Source organism: Jaculus jaculus, chromosome 1, assembly GCF_020740685.1.
Source record: "Jaculus jaculus isolate mJacJac1 chromosome 1, mJacJac1.mat.Y.cur, whole genome shotgun sequence".
In the NCBI taxonomy this organism is placed as follows: domain Eukaryota; kingdom Metazoa; phylum Chordata; class Mammalia; order Rodentia; family Dipodidae; genus Jaculus; species Jaculus jaculus.
The window spans coordinates 289,051,213-289,070,632 of NC_059102.1; the positions used below are offsets into that span (position 1 = coordinate 289,051,213).

The 19,420-nt window shown below is 36.7% G+C and overlaps 1 pseudogene; it reads right to left on the reverse strand.

Moving 5' to 3' along the window:
- Positions 1-7,803: 7,803 nt before the first annotated feature.
- On the reverse strand, positions 7,804-8,387 carry LOC101594478 (annotated as a pseudogene).
- Positions 8,388-19,420: the final 11,033 nt, after the last annotated feature.

Consider the following 19,420-nt stretch of genomic DNA (forward strand, 5'->3'; position numbering starts at 1 on the left):
CAATTAAGAAACGGAGTTCATGAATTTTAGCCATTAACATAATTCAAGGATATTTTAATACCACTGCTGAGATTTTTTCTTAAAAGTGAATAAAGTAAATATGTAAATGCAAAAAAGGGAAACAGCATGATTATTAAGCAATTTTGTGATTTTTGAGTAATTGGATAATGTTGTAGTTACCTTCTCATGGCTAGGACAAATATCCTACAAGAAGCAGCTTATGGGAAGCAAAGGTTTATTTTAGACTTACAAATTTTAGGGCAAGTTTCATCATGGAAAGTAAAACAAGGCAGAGCAGTCAACCAGCTCATATCTTCATACATTAGCAGCTGACACCAAGATTGCAGGGCCACCAAGAATAACCCAGGCAGTGAACACTAACACAGACGCATATAAACCTCAAGGTCCTCCCCAAGTAACATATCTCCTCTAGCAAGGATCCAACGCCCAAATGTTCCATAACGCTCCTAAATTGCCATCAGCTGGAGACCAATATTCAAAATACATGAAACCATATGGGACATCTCAAACTACCACAGACAGAAATTACTGTATTTCAGAATTTCTATGTTATATAATTAGTAATATTTATATAAACATTAATTTTAAAAATATTGCCAAAATGAATTCATTTAATATGTTGTATAAAATTCCCAATCTAAACCTTCTTAGGAGTTGTGTTATTTGTGCCATCATGTGTAATAGTTATCTAATTCTCATCAATTAAGATATTATTTAACAACTCCCTCACACAGAGCTCCATTAATTAAGAGATGTGGCACTTGCAAAATGAAGATGCTCACTCTTCTATTCATTAAATAGTATTAAGCATTCACTAAATAGTATTAAGTGTCAACTGATCTTTAACTAAGGAGTAATGAAACCTCAACTGAGGAAACATGGTTAATATATATTGAGAGAAAATATTTTCAAGCCTTGTTAGTGATTACTATTTGAAATATTTAAGGTATCAGTACAGTTGATTAGGGAACTTAAGAATATGGGCAAAGGATTAACTAGGCACTTTTAAAAATATTTTATTTACTTGTTTATTTGAGAGAGAAAGACATATATATATATATATATATATATATATATATATATATATATATATATATATATATATACAGATAATGGGCATGCCAGGCCCTCTGACCACTGCAAACAAACACCAGATGTATGTGTCACCATGTGCATCTGGCTTATGTGAAGAAAAAAAAAAAAAATATATATATATATACATATACACATATATATATGAAATTTCAAGACACCACAGGGCATTTTTTCTGACCCCCCTGCCCCCAGTACAATGTTCAGGCATTGGAACCAAGATTCATTTACCTTTCAAATGTAGGTTGAAGAACAGTGGCTCTCCAGGATTCAGTGACAGATTAAGAGAGCAGAGGCATCTAGCCTCCTGGAATGAGTAACTACTTTGTTCTATTACTCTCCAGCCTAAAGACCATATCCTATATCCAATAAGGTAAGCAAATTAATCCCCCGTATAATACATAGTCATATTAGCTATAATGCTTGTGTCAAGAACTCTGATACATGGTATATACCTTATTAATGTGCTTACAACAACAACAACAAAAAAAAAATCACAATAAGGAGCAAGAGGAAAGGCTACAAAGTGATGGGTACATTTCTAGTCCTGACTCATAATAAATTTATGGGTCAAAATATGATAAATTCTCAAGATATCCATAATAAATAGTTACCTCACCTTTATGTCAGTCACATGAATACCACAAAATAAAGCATGTTTAGAAGTGAATAATAAAAACAGGAAGGAATCAAATATAAAATTATAGGAAATGTGCTAATATTTAAGTAAATAAACTCAACTTAATGAAGAACTTCTTCCATCTAAAAGATGTGTGTGTGTTGCTCCCTAAAGATAGTAGCAATTTATATATACACATTTATACACATGCAAGTATAAAATTTATATAAAATTAATCTATTTAAACTTTTTTTATGTTTTGCTTATAAGTATAAATAAGACTACTTATAATGTATATAGGCTACTTATAATAAATTTAACATTCCTATGTCATTTTTTATATCTGCTTGGTTACTCATATATTTTTTTCTACTTTAAGAAAATATTAATGTGTTCCCTGCTAACAAGTTAGATATTAAATATTGTTTAACATATTAACATGATTGCTTAACATGTATATTTAAATTAGCTAAAGCCTAATATATACTTTTTCATGTGTTTCTCTTTAGTAAACAAGGCAAATTAAAAAGATTTATCACCAAAATTATAATTTTGTCAACTAAGTTCTTACGATTAACTATGCTGAACACAAAAGTTTGAGCTAGCTAATACAAAAAGTTTTTCTTAATTTTTTTTAGAGATTTTCTCCTAATAGTGTCATTTGAAAATCATTTATGTTATACATTAATTCCATATTTGGTCAATGCTCTGGATACTGTATGTTTCTTTCAATTTTTCATTTAGGGAACTACAACCATCTAGTTTTACCTCTAGAATGCTTTAAATAATGTGACCCTTTTTGACTTAGCACTAATAGATATAAAGCACTGGACTTTTGCAAGCAGTGGGAAGTAGGTGCATTGCAAATTGTATGTACCAGGGAAACAGCTTTCACACCATTTTATTATAACAGAGCAGGACTTCTCAGCCTAGAGTTTGTCCTACAAAAATTGATTGTGTGTTGGCAGCTGGCTATGAATTATGAAAAAGAAAAAAATAGGTGTTCCTTTATTCCCAAACTAAAAACTTATTTTTAAAATATTATTACGAGGATGTTTAGAGACCGGTAACACTGTAAAAATGCAAAAGCAAGAGCACAGAATCTCTGTTTTCAATCCTAGCTGACTTTGCATCTCCTCTCCATGAATTGGAGCTTTTTAGTTTCTTTCTTTATTAAAACAGTTTTAACAAATAATATGTTCTCTTATTGGAAGGACTTTCTGAGGACTATTCCTTTCATTGCTAATAACAGAATGTATGTAACCCTATATTTATTCTATCATTTTTGTCAGAATCTTCCACAGTAGCTTCGAAGTAGTTCATTGTTCAGAAGTAGAATAAAATAATTTTCAATATGAAATAGTAATGTTTTTAGAGAGAAGTAGGGAGAGACAAGACAAATAGAGAAAAAGAAACAGAGAGAGACATACAGTGAGAGAAGTAGAGAATGGGTGAACCCCAGGCCTTCAGCTGCTACAAACAAACTCCAGACATATTCAGCTCTTGTGGCACATATGTGACATTGCATGCTTGCATCACTGTTCTGACCACATGGGACCTGGAGATTGGAACAAGAGTTCTTATGCTTCGCAGACAAGCATCTTAACCACTAAGTCATCTCTCCAGCCCAAGTAGTAATGTTTGTTTGTTTGTTTTCTTTTTCTTTTTCTTTTTCTTTTTTTTTTTTTAAGGTAGGGTCTCACTAGCTTAGGCTGACCTGGAATTCACTATGTAATCTCAGGGTGACCTAGAACTCATGGCAATCCTCCTACCTTTGCCTGCCCAGTGCTGGGATTAAAGACATGAGCCAACACTCCCTGCAGCAAGGAGTAATATTTTAACTGAGTATTTAACAAATGTTCTTTATATGAAATATAAATTTTAACATGAAGGCTGGGTGTGGCTGCTGAGAAACTCAGGAACCTGGTGCAGGAAGATCATGAGTTCAAGGCCAAGTGACACAAATATCAAAACTTGTTGCAAAAGAAATGAGAACAGGGGACTGAGGGAATTACCATGTTTTTTTTTATATATATATAATTATGGAAAATGCTAATAAAAATTAAAAAAATATATAAATGAGAACAAAATGAAATAAGACAAAAACATATCTTGGAGTTCACACATACACATATGTGTATCTGTGACTGTATACTTATAAAAAACATAAAGTTTTAACCAAAAATAAACAATATAAAAATTTAGTAAAAGAAAAACTGAAGCATTCTTTTGCTAAACTATGGTTAATATACATTTTAAGTGCTTTTAGTATTATTGAGTTTTATTTTACCAAACCATAAATAATATACATTTTAAAATCTTTTAGTGTTATTCATTAAGGAAGGAAATGCACATAAAGCCCATGTTGCAATGTTGTGGAGTACAGGATGTATGCCTGATCTGGTTCCTGGAGACAGAGTCAAGGTCTTTCCCATAGAAATAGGAGAAGGAGAACAGCAAAAACCATTGAAGAAAAATATGTGACAATGTAAGGAAACTTACTACCCAAAATAAAGACTCTTCAGAATTTACACTGTACATATGTTTTTTCAATAAAGGTTAGCAGTCAGAACTTGGCTACAGCTCTAACTAATAAATATAATTTATTTGAGAGCATTTTGTAGAAGAATCTGGGAGGAGAACAAGCTCTTTGTTCACAAATTTAGACATACTATTGATCACAGGAGTGTAATATTTGAATCATTTTAGTTGGTGTGCTGAGGGAATTCATCACATGTTTTCATCACTGATGTATGGTGTGCATTTGAAGGATACAATTAAAATGGACATAGTATTGTACCATATCAGTGGAAAATATATATCAATGGTGAAATATGCCATCTGCAGTGAGGATTAATTAGACAAACTGAACACTAGTTCATCATATCACTCTGTGGCTGTGTGTTTGAAAGAATTTTACTATGTTAATATTTACTTAAACTTCAAAAAAGAGAACTGAAGAGATGGATTAGTCATTAAGGTGTTGTCTGTGACGCCTAAGGGCTCATGTCCAACTTTCCAGGTCCCACTTAAGCCAGACAAGGTTATACATGTACACAAGGGGGTGCATGCTTCTGGAGTTCGATTACAGTGTCAGGAGACCCTGCCAATTCTCTCTGTCTTCTCATTCTCACATTAAAATAAAATAAAAAAAAAAAACATTAAAAAAGCCAGTCTGGGCTGGAGAGATGGCTTAGCGGTTAAGCGCTTGCCTGTGAAGCCTAAGGACCCCGGTTCGAGGCTCGGTTCCCCAGGTCCCACGTTAGCCAGATGCACAAGGGGGCGCACGCGTCTGGAGTTCGTTTGCAGTGGCTGGTAGCCCTGGCGTGCCCATTCTCTCTCTCTCTCTCTCTCTCTGCCTCGTTCTCTGTCTGTTGCTCTCAAATAAATAAATAAAAATAAACCAAAAAAAATTTAAAAAGCCAGTCTGTTGTGTTTTCCTAAAAAAAAAAAAAAAAAAAAAAAACAGGAAAAGAAATTCATAAGAGATATTTAAAGGAAGTTATAGAAAAAAAAAAAAGAGTGAACTTAGGGTATAGAAAAGTGACTTTTGTTTCGAATCTAAACAAGACTTACTTTCATTTTTTTTATTCATATATACTAATTTTACATAGTTCCAGGTTTCATAATGATATTTTTGTACAGGCATATAAAATACTTTGACTCTCTCATAAGTTCCTACCTTTGCCTTTGCTTTCCCATTTGTCCCTTGCTTTCTGTGGACAATTTTTCTTTTACTTTTATGTTTCATTTTCACACATGATTTTATGTATCCCTATAAAACTTAAAACCACAGATGTTTAAAATATATTTATTTTTCTATGCCTTGACTTATCTTGATGTTGAACTTGCATCAATTTTTCTACAAACAATATATTTTTCTTTGTGAATGAAATATATATATATACTTTTTTGCCCGTCCCTACAGAGACAGAAATTTGGGTTGATTCTATAACTTGCCTACTTTGAATAGTGCAGCAATAAACAAGAAAGTACAATTATCTCTGTGATAAGATGACTTTGAATTCTTCAGGTAAATATATAACTGGGTCATATGATATGGGTCATTAGCTAACGGAGGAACTTACATATCAAATGTTATAGTAGCTAATTTACATTCTCGCCAGTTGTTTGTAAGAGTTACCCTTTCTCTATATTCTTGTTGACATTTGCTATTATGTCTTCTTAATCTTTACATTCTCCCTGAGGTGAGGTGAACACTCAATGTAGTTTTTAGTTGCTGTTACATGATATCATAAGTTTATTGGTGATTTGTACTTATCCTTTTATAAATTTCTTTTCATTTCATTAGCTCATTTATTGAATAAGCTGTGTGTGATTTCTTCGTATTTCAGGGTTTTTGATTCCTTAATTCCAGATACTTATAGTCTTCCAGATAGAGAAATATCAATAATATTCCAATTTTCAAGAATGTTTTTTTTTCATAGAGAAATTAAGTTTTTATTAACCACAAAGGTTTTTAATTCATGTAAGTTCACTTAAATAGGGTTAAGATGCTCAAGGCTGCATTGACTAACATTTATTCCAGGGTAATTTGAAATCTTCAGTGAGTTCGTTTGTGTATTTATATTTTACCAGCTTACAGAATTTCATCACTACATCAAAGTAAAAAAAAAAACAAACAAAAAAAAAACGCATAGGACTTTTCCAGAAATATTCATTTCAGAACACAAATTTATACAAGTCACTTTTTGTACAATAATATTTGGCAATGTTGTTAAGATGCAATGGCATTTCATTTATAAAAACCATCTTCAATTACAAAAAAAAAAAAAAAAAACCCACACACCCCAAAAACAAAAACCCTCAGAAACTCCATTGGTTTTAATCTGCTTTTATAACTAAGCCAAAGATTCCCACCCTCTTAGATTCTTTAAGTAATATTTTAAGAAAACCACAAATTAAATTTATTAATACTTTTTCTGGCCTTATGTATACATATTAACTAGGATCTAGTAGGAAAACCCACCTGAGATTGGTTACATTAAGCACTGTAAAATAAAGGTGAGAACCAATCACCTTTTGCCAAAAAGATACAACTCTAGTCTCAGAGATCTCTCTCAGGATGGTCTCGCGCTTGAAAGTGGAGCAGATGCGTTTTCTGTGTTTGCACTTTGTAGCGCGGAGAATCTGCGCTGCAGCTCTTGCGGGGTCCCCTACCCCACTGCTGTGTCCTCCCAGCCACACACCCCGTGGGGACACCATCACCAGGGGGACCTGGCTTTGAGTCAAGACTGCGTCAAGCAATCTCACATGACATAGTTCGCATGTAAAGAAGATGCTTTGTGGTCAATTACCTCAAAAAAGTAATCACATTCCCGTAACCGAAGCACATGTGCCTGGCTGCGACGCACGGCTCGACTTTCTGCGCAGCACGTGAAGGCAGCCGCCACCCCGGCAGCGTGCTCAGTGAACAAGGGCAAGTCCAAGAAAGGTGAGAATTTTACTGAGTTACAAAACTTTGGTAAATCAATACAGTACTCTTTAATACAACAAAATGTTTTTGTTGGAGTCATATGTACGTTAGTGCTAATGTACACTCCAAAAATATCACTTAAGTACCAAATCAAAATACCATGGTTCTTAGCAGAGCAAGTTATTTTATACAAACTGTCATCTGAAACTACGCAAGTTCTCCTCACACATGCCATTCTAGCTATGGCAGTAAGGCAACTGTGTGGACACAGGGGGCCTGCTTCATCGTGAGCTTGGGCCACAGCCAGGCAGAGTGCCAGCGCCTGCAGAGGACCTCCCGGAGACTCAAGGTCGGTATCGCCTTCTTACAAGTACTTTAGAAAAGCTGTTAATTGTTCACATGAGCACCGTGGCCCTCAAAATCAGTCGCTTCGAGCCACACTAGCCTCACATGAATGACCCTTTTGATTTCAAAACCCCACATCTCTTTATCTCCATCAAGTCACAGCCTTACCCACCTCATACAAACAAACAAAAAAATTCTACCAAAAATACCTGTATTTTTTTAAATAACAAATAAATATGCTGTCAGCTTGGAGAGCCCGGGGACTGGCGCTGCGCACCCACTCTCGCGGTCACTCCTCGCCCAGCGCAGCCGCCGCTGTGGGCGCCCTTATGCTTCCTCGTGCCGAAGCGGCCAGCGCTTCAACCTCGGCGCTTAACTTACGGATGCCCCACTCCACTGCTTCTCGGCCTTTCCTCGCCTTGGAAGATACGGTGCTGGCCATCAGTCCTTCGAGGGAGCTGCGCAAGTTGACGCCTTTCACAGTGATTGCGGCTTCCTGGGTCAAAACAGTCTTTTCTGGGTCCTGAGGATGTGGCTTGTATGTAAGTCTCTCGTCTACGGAAACCATATAAGTGAATGAAATGTTGGTAGACCTCAGCGCCATTGTCTTCCTCACAGGGTCAACCACAGAGTGCTCCTGCGCATAGTCTTGGTTCTTTCTGCACCAATGAGAGCCTTCGCAATGGAGGGCAGGCCCCACTCGGTGCTGAGGAGCCGGTGGCTGTGCAGCTTTCCAGAAGGATCTACAGGTCGGTGGAGCACATCAACGCCAACCACGCTGGGCTTCATCGGGTTTGCGTATTTCTGCATGGCAGCGGTAGTAACGGTTTCCCATGGGTGGTCAAAAACGTGCTCGGATGTCCAGATCTTCATGGTGCCGGGGCCTGCCCGGTGTCCGGCGGCCAAGAATGCTTTTAATGATTCTTTTGGATCATAGTTCTTCAGTAATGTTATTTTCAAATGACTTCAGTTGATAAAATTTATTTTGTTCATATTCCTACCTTATAATCACCTGGAAAATTGTCTCTAACTTACCAAAAACTAAACCCTCTTGCGAATTTAACCCTAAAAAATGATTTTATTTTATTTTATTTTTTTGATTTCTCGAGGTTGAGTATCACATCTCAGGCTGACCTGAACTCCCTCTAGTCTCAGGCTGGCCTTGGACTCACAGCCATCTTCCTGCTTCTGACTACCCAGTGCTTGGGTTAAAGATGTGCACCTCCACTTCCAGGAGAACTAATTTTCTTTTTTGTGATTTATTTATGTATCCAAACAAAATATTTAATGGTACAGGGTCCATTCCTGTAAGACAGCCTGTATTTAGGGTAAGGCTTCTGAATAACATCCCTACCTTCTCTTTGGGAATCAATTACACTTTCCACTGTATTGTGTTCAGCACCATCCCAGACCTTAAGCTGTTTTATGCCAGTAGCATACTAATGTGACTATCAGAAATGTCTCCAAACATGTATAGCAAGTTTTCTGGGGAACATGATCATACCTGGTTAAGAACCTCCAGTGAAGATATCATGCCAAAATTTATATTTAAAGGCAAATTTATTACCTCTACTTAAGTGGGATACTTCTGTGATCTCAACTACTAAAAATGCTCCACATATCTAAATCATATCTTCCACTCAGGAAGCATGAGTCCTGCATATCTTCCAGGCTTCCATGAACGAAGTGACTTTATCTCTATAGTGGTTGGTCTTATCATGGACATATGGAATTTATCTGAACAACCATGGCTTGATATTGAAATATTGAGTAAGTTAATTTAATGTAGTTCTTTTTGTTCACAGTCTGCTCCAAATTATACAAATATAAGCCTTCCCAAATTTCAAGTCCTCTTTCCTTATCTCTGACATTGACTCCCTTGCATAAATTATATGTCTGGGAGTGATAAGGGCAATGTGATTACAACACTCAATTGTAACATTTTGGAGATTTTCAGGTATTGGAGTCATGGTGCATTTTACTTGACTCACACTTGTAAGTTTCAAGAATTTCTTAAACCTTGTACATTTCTTTCACTTCCAGAGTGTTTTCAACCTTCTTCCTCCAGAGGAAGGATTGTTTTAATCCAGAGAAAATAGCTCCAGAACATCAAATTTATCAATCAAACAATGAATGTTTATTATATAATGGGAGGGACAAAAGTAAATATGGCTCCTTCTACTTATTCCATTTACGGCCATGCTGGAAATGTTAAAAATTCCAAAAAGATAGGAATATAAATGAAAACAAAAACCACAAAATAGCTGTCCTGATTTACATTTCCTCCCCAAAGTGTAAAAGCATCCCCTTTGTTACCATGTTTAACTAGCATTTAGTGATTTGGCTCCATGTATAGTCGTTCTGACTGGGTTAATGGGAGGATTTATTGTGATTTTGATGTGTATTTCTTTGATGACTGGTGACACTAAGTATGTTATTTTCCTAGATAATTTTCTCTCTGATTGAAAATTTAATTTTTTTTCTGAGAATTTTCATAGACAGGAGTCAGAAGGAAGTCCATACTAAAATCCATAACTTATTTTTAAAGTTTCCTATACAAAATGTACTACAGAAGCTTCACTAGCATAATAATTTGGTAAAGTATTTTAATGCTATTTTATATTTTATATGGCCCCATGATATTATTTCTGGGTGTAATACTATTGCAAAACATTGGTGAATTAGCAAATTTTCATTCATTTTAACATAATATTTGAACTGTTAACTATTTTATTTGTTAATATCTAGCCAATTAAGTCATCATGAACATTAAGAGTACATTTTAAAGCTTCACATTATTCATAATTTGTAATGCCAGGATAACAATATATTTGAGCATCTGGGTCAATATAGAATTTAACAATATACTGAATTCTTCCATGAAATCTGGTCTGGTTATAGCAAAACCAACCTCAAGCTCCCAATCACTTGTTAAGATAAGGCCTATCAAGAAATGTGACTAGAGGGCTCAAGAGATAGCTTAGTTGTTAAGGCATTTGCCTGCCAAGCCAAAGGATCCTGATTCTATTCTCCAGGACCCATGTGCCTAGAGTTTGTTTGCAGTGGCTGGAGGTCCTGGGGAGCTCATTCTCTCTCTCTCTTCTTTCTGTCTCTCAAATAAACAAATATATATAGTTATTTTTATTTATTAATTTGAGAGTGACAGAGAGAGAAAGAGGCACATAGAGAGACGGTGAGAGAATGGGTGCATCAGGGCCTCTAGCCACTGCAAATGAACTCCAGATGTGTGCACTCCCTTGTGAATCTGGCTAAAATGGGTTCTGGGGAGTCAAGCCTCGAACTGGGGTCCTTAGGCTTCACAGGCAAGTGCTTCACTGCCAAGCCTCTCTCCAGCCCTAAAAATATATTTTAAAAATGAAATGAGACTAGACTACTATGGAGGCATTACCTAAACTATAATAACACTATCAACATCACCACATCTGGTGTTAACACTATTTTGGAAGCCCATGTTTTAGCTTAATGAATGGTATTATAAGAAAAAAAAATATCATAGTGGCCAACAAGAAAATGCAATGCTTCTTTCTGTTAATAATAGGGACTACATTGCATCTGTGACATGAGATAGTAACTCGGTACTAGTGATGCTTTGAGTAAGTGTTGGTAGTAGAGGGGGTGCTAATGCACTTTGCATTGAGTAAGTGATCTTGAGTCAATGAAAGCCAATGGCTACATATGCTGGAAAGGATAAGAAATTAATTCTTTGGGTATCTGGAATGACCTGAATTAATTGAATTTTGCTTGCTGTCTGGTGAGACTGATTTTATTATATCATTGATGTTTTAAAATGTATGTGTTATATAACCCTAAATTTCTATTAATTCTCATAGCAGAAATAAAGAACTAATGAGAAAATTTGTATTAGATATGCCCTTATCTATCTATTAGGTTCATTCCATGTATTACTGAACTTCCGACAAAAGAAAACTAGTTATCTTTACAATGTGAGTTTATGATTTATGACAAGTAGTATTAATTTTCTATACAATTTTTAAATGTGTTTGTGTTATCTTCTTAGTTTTTGTTTCAGTGTGCTCCTTCTAACTCTTAGGAAAAACAACAGATTTGGACAAAGTGGTGGGAAAAAAGGACTTGTATTTTTAATCGAGATAAAAGTAGTTGTCTCTGAAAAAATATTTATTTATGAGATCCTTTTGGAAAAGGGCTAAGGGCATAAAGGAGAAAAGCTAAGGGAATATAGGAAATCTTTCAACTTGATTATCTACTTTTCCAATACATTTAGTTATCCTCACTGGAATCCCCCTTTCAATTCTTAAATCACTTTTTAAAATAGACCACAGATTCCCCCTTACCTCATTTATTTTTCTATGCCAGACTAATATGCTATGTTGAAAATACTTGATATTCTCTTCTCTAATCATAACCAGTGTGCCCTTAGTTTAAAGCTTATTAATATTCTAATTGGCTTTTTAAAATGTGTCTTATCTATTAAGAATATTCTTAAAATTTTCACAGATTATAAAAATATTCTCTAGTGTTTTCTTCTTATATTAGTATTACAAGTGAATAAATAAAAGAAACTACCTGGTATATATCTTGAAGTATCAGATGTGTGTCCCAGTCTGGCCTCAAACTCACTGTGGTAACTTAAATAGATGTTCCCTCAATAGATTCAGTTTTATGAAAACTTCTTATATTTCCAGATGTCTGGGTGGAGGAGGTGTCACTGGGTGGATCTTAGAGTCCAGCTGTAAGGTTGGTGGTGGTTTTGTAATTCTAGTCTAAATATATATAAAGTGTCTGAGTTTTCCTAGAGTTCCTGAAGTGTGCTGTGTAGCTTGGCTTTTGGGTTTTGGCTTGTGGCCTCTTCTCTCTCTGCTTTGTCCGTTAAAGGGAGGAGGGCAACTTCTTCTGCCATTATGGATCTTCCCCTGGATCTCTAAGCTTCAATAAATCCCTTTATCTATAACTGTGTCTGGTCTGAAAGCTGATATCAGTAACCTGAAGCTGTCAACTACCCTCACTTATGGAGCAAAAGAGATTATGAAATTCTGATGTTCCTGGCTTCACCTCTCACTTTCTTAAATTATAGGTGTGTGCCACCATGCCTAGTCTTATAAGCAGCTGAGAATTGAACCCAAAACTTTGTGCTTAAGTCAAGCACACTACAAACCAAGCAAAGAAACTACATACATCTCTAGCAGCAATGTGTAGATTGAAATTTAAAATTCTTGCAAAGTTACCATGGAACTATTTACTATAATAGCAATAATGTGAGGGACTATGAATCCTAATGCAGTCATTTTATTATTATTGTTATTATTATTATTTATGCACACAGTGTGTATACAGCCATGTTGATTCCATCATTAGCCTCTTCCCTGTCCACCCCCTCCACAGAGAACCTCCTTGTTGGGGAATGTGGGCCATGTACCAATGCCATCTTGATGTCTTATTAAAGTACAAGCAGGGTAAATATGTCAAATATTCACAAAGCCATCATTTTTTACCCTGAACCTATATAGTCTTCCTCCCTCCTTCCCTCCATCCCTTCGTTCCTTTCTGTCTTCCATCCCTAACCCCTCCTCCTCTCTTCCTTTGTCCTTCCTCCACTTTAACTGTATCATTTATATATATCTTAAAATATTTCAATGATACTTTATAGTACCTTATTTGAGATAACCTTGAAAATATTATATTCCAGATGTTCACACACTAGTGGAACTCCTCATATTCCAGGCTCCCATGTGATAGGTTTTAGTAGTAATGTGTCCTAAACAATCTTCCATTAGGGTATGTGTTAAATATACACATGAATATTTGTACTATAGTCAACAGCATCACAACATAAAAGTATTTTCTTTCTTTTTTTTTTTTTAAATTTAATTTATTAGTTTTCTTTTCAGCAAATACAGGCAGTTTGGTACCATTGTTTAGGCTCATCCATGATCTACCACCTCCCATTGGACCCTCCTTGTTGACGTAAATGGGTTGTGCATTGTGGACTTAGCCCAAAGTTATTGGTACAATAAATGTCTCTGCATATCATGACCCAGCATGTGACTCTGACATTCTTTCTGCCCCCTCTTCTGCAAAATTTCCCTGAGCCATGTTGGGTTCATTTTTGGTCTGCTTCAGTGCTGAGGTGTTGGGGGCCTCTGAGGCTCTGGCTCTCTGATTGGGTAAGAGTTGATTTTTCTCTGTGTTGGTCTCCTTCTCCTTTGTGCTGGTATCTGGTTCATCAGGAAAACATCACCCTTGCTTGTTTTGCCAATTGTCCTTAGTTTCAGTCAGGCCCCTTTTGAGGTATGTTGGGGCAGTTCTCTCCTTAGGATCTGCATCTATCTGACAAAGAGAAGCAGATTCTCCAAAGGAGAGTAAGTTAGCACCCGGAAAATTGAGATAACAATTACTTTTTTGATAGAGAGTTTGATAGGTGTAGGCCCTCTTGTATCCCATGATTGATGGTAGATTGATATTGAAGAGTGGGCTTATGTTTGGGTATGGTTCTGACTTGTTTCCCACCTCCAGCTATGGGTCTCGTACCACTGAGGGGATCAGTTAGCCAAATCAAGAGCAGTTGGTTCCCCACCATGGCTGTGTGCCAGTATTGCATTTGTGTGGGCATCACATCAGGTTATTTGTTGCTAATTAGATTAGACAATGAGTTGCTTGGACAGATATTGGTCATTTCCCCCAGTCGCCCATGTAGCACCTTCTGGCACTAGACATGCTAACTGTCTGGGGACTTACTCTCTCCTGGCTTCCAGCCATGCCATTCCATTTTACATGTCAGCTGCGTATGGAGTCTTCAGCAATAAGGTCTTACCACTGGCCTTTGGTGGGTCATCAAGTACTCTGACAGAAGTCTGTCATTGTTTTGGGAAACCTTGTAGGTTTCTGTGATCAAAAGCTCATTGTGGATGGTAGCCCCAAGTTGGAAGTGGGGGATACAGGTCAGTGCCCACTAAGAAATTGAGGAAAAACATAACTAATATACAAGAGTTAGAGAGAAGAGAGAGAGAGGGGAGAGGGAGAGAGGGAGGGAGGGAAGATGTAGGAGATTTAGGTAAGTCTTGATCCTATCCTCTCCAGTGTCTTGTGGTTCAGGTGTTTCCTGTAAGGGTCTAGTGAAGGTTCAGCCATTTGGTCTGTCTTTTAGGAAGTAGAATTTTATGGTACCATTGCTGTTTGGGACCAGATTACTGTTTTCCACCCTTAAATGCCCTCCCTGCCCTCCCCATCCATCCTATTGTCTAGTTCATGAGGTGCTTGCTGGGTATGTAAGATATCCTGGGTAGATTCAGGTTAGGTGTTGTAGATGAGTGAGACTATGTGTTGATTTTTTTTTTTTTTTTTTTCTGTGATTGGGTAAGTTCACTGAGAATGATCTCTTCCAGGTTCAACCATTTTTCTTCAAATTTCTTTGTGTCATTTTTTCTTACTGCTGTACAGAATTCCATTGTGTAGATATACCACATCTTCATTATCCATTCTTCTAATGATGGACATCTGGGTTGATTCCAGCTTTTAGCTATTACGAATTGAGCTGCTACAAACATGGTTGAGCAAATCTCTCTGGCCTGTGGTTTGAAGGTTTTAGGGTAGATACCCAGTAAGGGCATAACTGGGTCTGTTGGTATTTCTATAGTCAACTTTTTCAGGAATATCCATATTGCTTTCCAAAGTGGTTGTACCATCCTACATTCCCACCAACAATGAATGAGTGTTCCTGCTTCTCGACATCCTCACCAGCATTTATTTTCATTTGATATTATGTTGTTGGCTATCCTTATAGGGGTAAAGTGGAATCTCATAGTTGTTTGAATTTTCATTTCTCTGATGATTAGGGATGATGAACATTTTCTTAAGTGTGTGTTTGCTGTTTGTATATCTTCCTCTGTGAATTGCTTGTTCTACTCTGCACCCCATTTTGTGAGTGGGGTATTTGTCTTCTTATTGTTTAGACTTTTGAGTTCTTTGTAGATTCTAGAGATTAGGCCTCTATCAGTTGGATAACCTGCAAATATTTTCTCCCATTCTGTGGGTAGTCTATTGGCTTTGCTTATTATATGCTTGTCTGTAAAGAAACTCTTCAGCTTCATATGATCCCATTGGTTGATTGACAGTTTAAGAACATGAGCCACTGGGGTTTTGTTTAGGAAGTCTTTTTCCATTCTTATATCATGGAAAGTACTTCCTATATTTTCTTCCAGTAGTATTCGAGTTTCTGGTATTATGTTGAGGTCTTTGATCCATTTGGATTTGAGTGTAGTGCATGGTGAAATGTATGGATGAAGTTTCAGTTTCCTGCATGTGGTTATCCAGTTTGTCCAGCACCATTTGTTGAAGATGCTATCATTTTTCCAGCCTATATTGTTCGGGCCTTTGTTGAATATCAAGTAGCTATAGTTGCTTGACCCAAAATCCGGGTCCTCAAGTCTATTCCATTGGTCTACACTCCTGTTTTTATGCCAGTACCATGCTGTTTTTATTACTATGGCTTTGTAGTATAGCTTTAGATCAGGTATGGTGATGCCACCAGAGGTATTTCTTTTGCTGAGGATATGTTTGGATATGCGAGGCCTTCTGTTTTTCCATATGAAATTTGAGATCATTTTTTCTATCTCTGTGAAGAACACTGTAGGGATTTTAATTGGAATTGTGTTAAATCTGTATATTGCCTTTGGTAGGATTGTCATCTTCACCATAAAAGTATTTTCATGGGCTGGAGAGATGACTTAACAATTAAACACTTGAATGTGAAGCTTAAGGACCCCAGTTCAAGGCTTTGTTTCCCAGAACCCCATATCAGCCAGATGCACAAAGGGGCACGTGTCTGGAGTTCATTTGAAGTGGCTGGAGGCCCTGGCGCACCCATTCTCTCTCTCTCTCTCTCTCTCTCTCTCTATCTGTCTCTTTTTCTCTGTGTCTGTTGCTTTCACATAAATAAATAAATGAAAAAAATTAAAAATGCATTTTCACTTTAGGGCTTTTAAAATATTATTTATTTATTTATAAGAAAACGAATGGGTATACCATGGCCTTTAACCACTGCAATTGAACTCCAGATGCATATGCCACCTTGTGCAGGTGGCTTACATGATACTTGGGCAATCAAATCTGAGTCCTTAGGCTTCCTAGGCAAGTGCCTTAATTTCTAGACATTCATCCCAGCCCTTTCTTTAAAAAAAAATTATGAATATATATATGAAACAAATTTTAGTATATCATATTGAAAATTATTCATATAATTTTCTAGGAAATATTTATGGTTTTATTTATGGTCTTAAAATTATTCATTAATGTTGACATTCAGTGAAGATAATTTTTACACTTTAACTACATTGAAAACCTTCTTATCTTTGGAAAAATTACATTAAATTATGTAATAATTCACCAGGTACTATTCAGTGCTTTTTTACATATTAGGTTCATTTCAGAGGTAAGTTATATCTCTTTTACTTAGTAATATACTTATCTCCATGAAATAAACACTTTTAATACCTTAGAATTCATTATAGATAACAATTGATATTTTCAAAAATCTCATTCCACATTTAATTCCAAATATCCATAAGAGAGATACTTTGTTAAGAATTTCTTTTTTTTTTTTTTTTTTTAGTAACCCCAGATACATGATCATTATATTTTATTTCTCTTAAAATATTCTACTGGGCTCGAGAGATGGTTCAGTGGCTAAAGCTGCTTACTTGAAAATCTGAGGACCTATTTTGATTCCTCTTCACCCACGTAAAGGTGGACACAAGTGGTTCATACTCTATCATCTCCATAAGGCTCCATCACAATGGGAGGTAGAAACAGGGGGATATGGAAGCTTGCCAATAGCAATGATAAGAAAGCCTGCCTCAAAAAGGTGGAAGGAAAGGAGATACATTATGATGTGTTAGAATGGTTGCCATATGTGTGCTCTGGCATGCACAGGCACTCCTCCCTGCCCACAGACAATCTACATACACACACATGACTGTTATAACCAGGAAAAATTTAGACTATCTAGGCTTAACTGTTTTTGCACTTAATATATCCATATCCTTTTTACTTTAGTTCCCATTAGTACTCTGTTCTTTTATAATAAATTACCTCACAGTTCCCCCCAAAATAGCCATATAGAGCTTAGAAATAATAATGATACATTATGGATTACCTTAGATAATTTCAGTTCAGGTCAAACTTATTTGATTTTACATAAATTGCTTAATTTCTCCAATCATAATTTTTCAATCCTATATGAAAGCAATTATAATGGCTCTTCATATTTCTTCAGAATTTTATTTTGAAAGGGAATGCACAAGGAATATGAAATAGATGACACATGAGAGTCATTCAATATTGGACTTCCTGAACATTAATTCAAAAAGGCCATAGTTCACATTCTGAATGTGGCTCTTTCCTCTGCAGTGCTGGCCAGTCCCTCTGAGCTGCAGGCAGCTTACAGCCATACCATTACAAGTGAGTCACCATGCAGCTCTTTGCTCAACTCTGATGATTAGCAGGTTACGTGGACTTTGACTTGGCATACTTTTTACTTACGATAGCTTTCTCATCACCTAACATCATCAGAAGTTGAGTGGAACCTGAAGAATGGATCATCATTATTGTTACTGTCATGATTATTACTTTTGTAGTCTGGGCTTTCCAGGAAGTGAGGTGAGAGGCTCAAAGCTTAAGAAGTACACTTACATACGCAGCTGACAGTAAAATGGAATGGCATGGCTGGAAGCCAGGAGAGAGTCAGTCCCCAGACAGTCAGCGTGTCTAGTGGGCGACTGGGGGAAATGACCAATAGCTGTTCAAGGAACTCATGATCTAACCTAATTAGCAACAAATAACCTGATGTGATGCCCACACAAGTGCAATAGTGGCACACAGCCATGGTGGGGAACCAACTGCTCTTGATTTGGCTAACTGTTCCCCTCAGTGGTATAGGACCCATAACTGGAGCTGGGAAACAAGTCAGAACCATATCCAAACATAAGCCCACTCTCCAATATCAAGCTACCATCAATCATGGGCTACAAGAGGGCCTACACCTATTAAACTCTCTATCAAAAAAGTATTATCTCAATTTTCTGGATGCTAACTTACTCTCCTTTGGAGAATCTGCTTCTCTTTGTCAGATAGATGCAGATCCTAAGGAGAGAGAGCAGCCTCATCATACCTCAAAAGGGGCCCGACTGAAACTAAGGAAAATTGGCGAAAGAAGCAAGGGTGATGTTTTCCTGATGAACCGGATACCAGCACAAAGGGGAAGGAGACCAACACATAGAAAAGTCAACTCCTACCAAATCAGAGAGCCAGAGCCTCAGAGGCCCCCAACACTTCAGCACTGAAGCAGACCAAAAATGAACCCAACATGGCTCACGGAAACTTTGCGGAAGAGGGGTTGGAAAGAATGTCAGAGTCCCATATTGGGTCATGATATGCAGAGGCATTTATCGTACCAATGACTGTGGGCTAACTCCACAATGCATGACCCATTTACATCAACAAGGAGGGTCCATTGAGAGGGGGTAGGTCATGGATGAGCCTAAACAATGGTACCAAACTGCCTGTATTTACTGATAAGAAAACTAATAAATTAAATTAAAAAAAAAAAAAGAAGTACACTTACCAGTTCTGTCAGAACGAATGCAATGAATCTGAGTAGAAGGAAAGAGGAATGAGTCTAGGCAATTGAGATGTGATAGATGCTTATTGACAGTGCAGTCCAAAAGCTCTCTTTCAAATTCATCTAACATCAGGATTGGATGTTCAAACCTCATCAGTCAGTTATGCCTGTGCAGAGGAGGCAATCTTTGAGTTGTCTGAGAGCTGAGGCTCACTTTTCATAGTTCCGGGATCAACTGTTCATTGCAAAGGACATGACAGATCACATAATAGGTTATACCACAATTGTTACT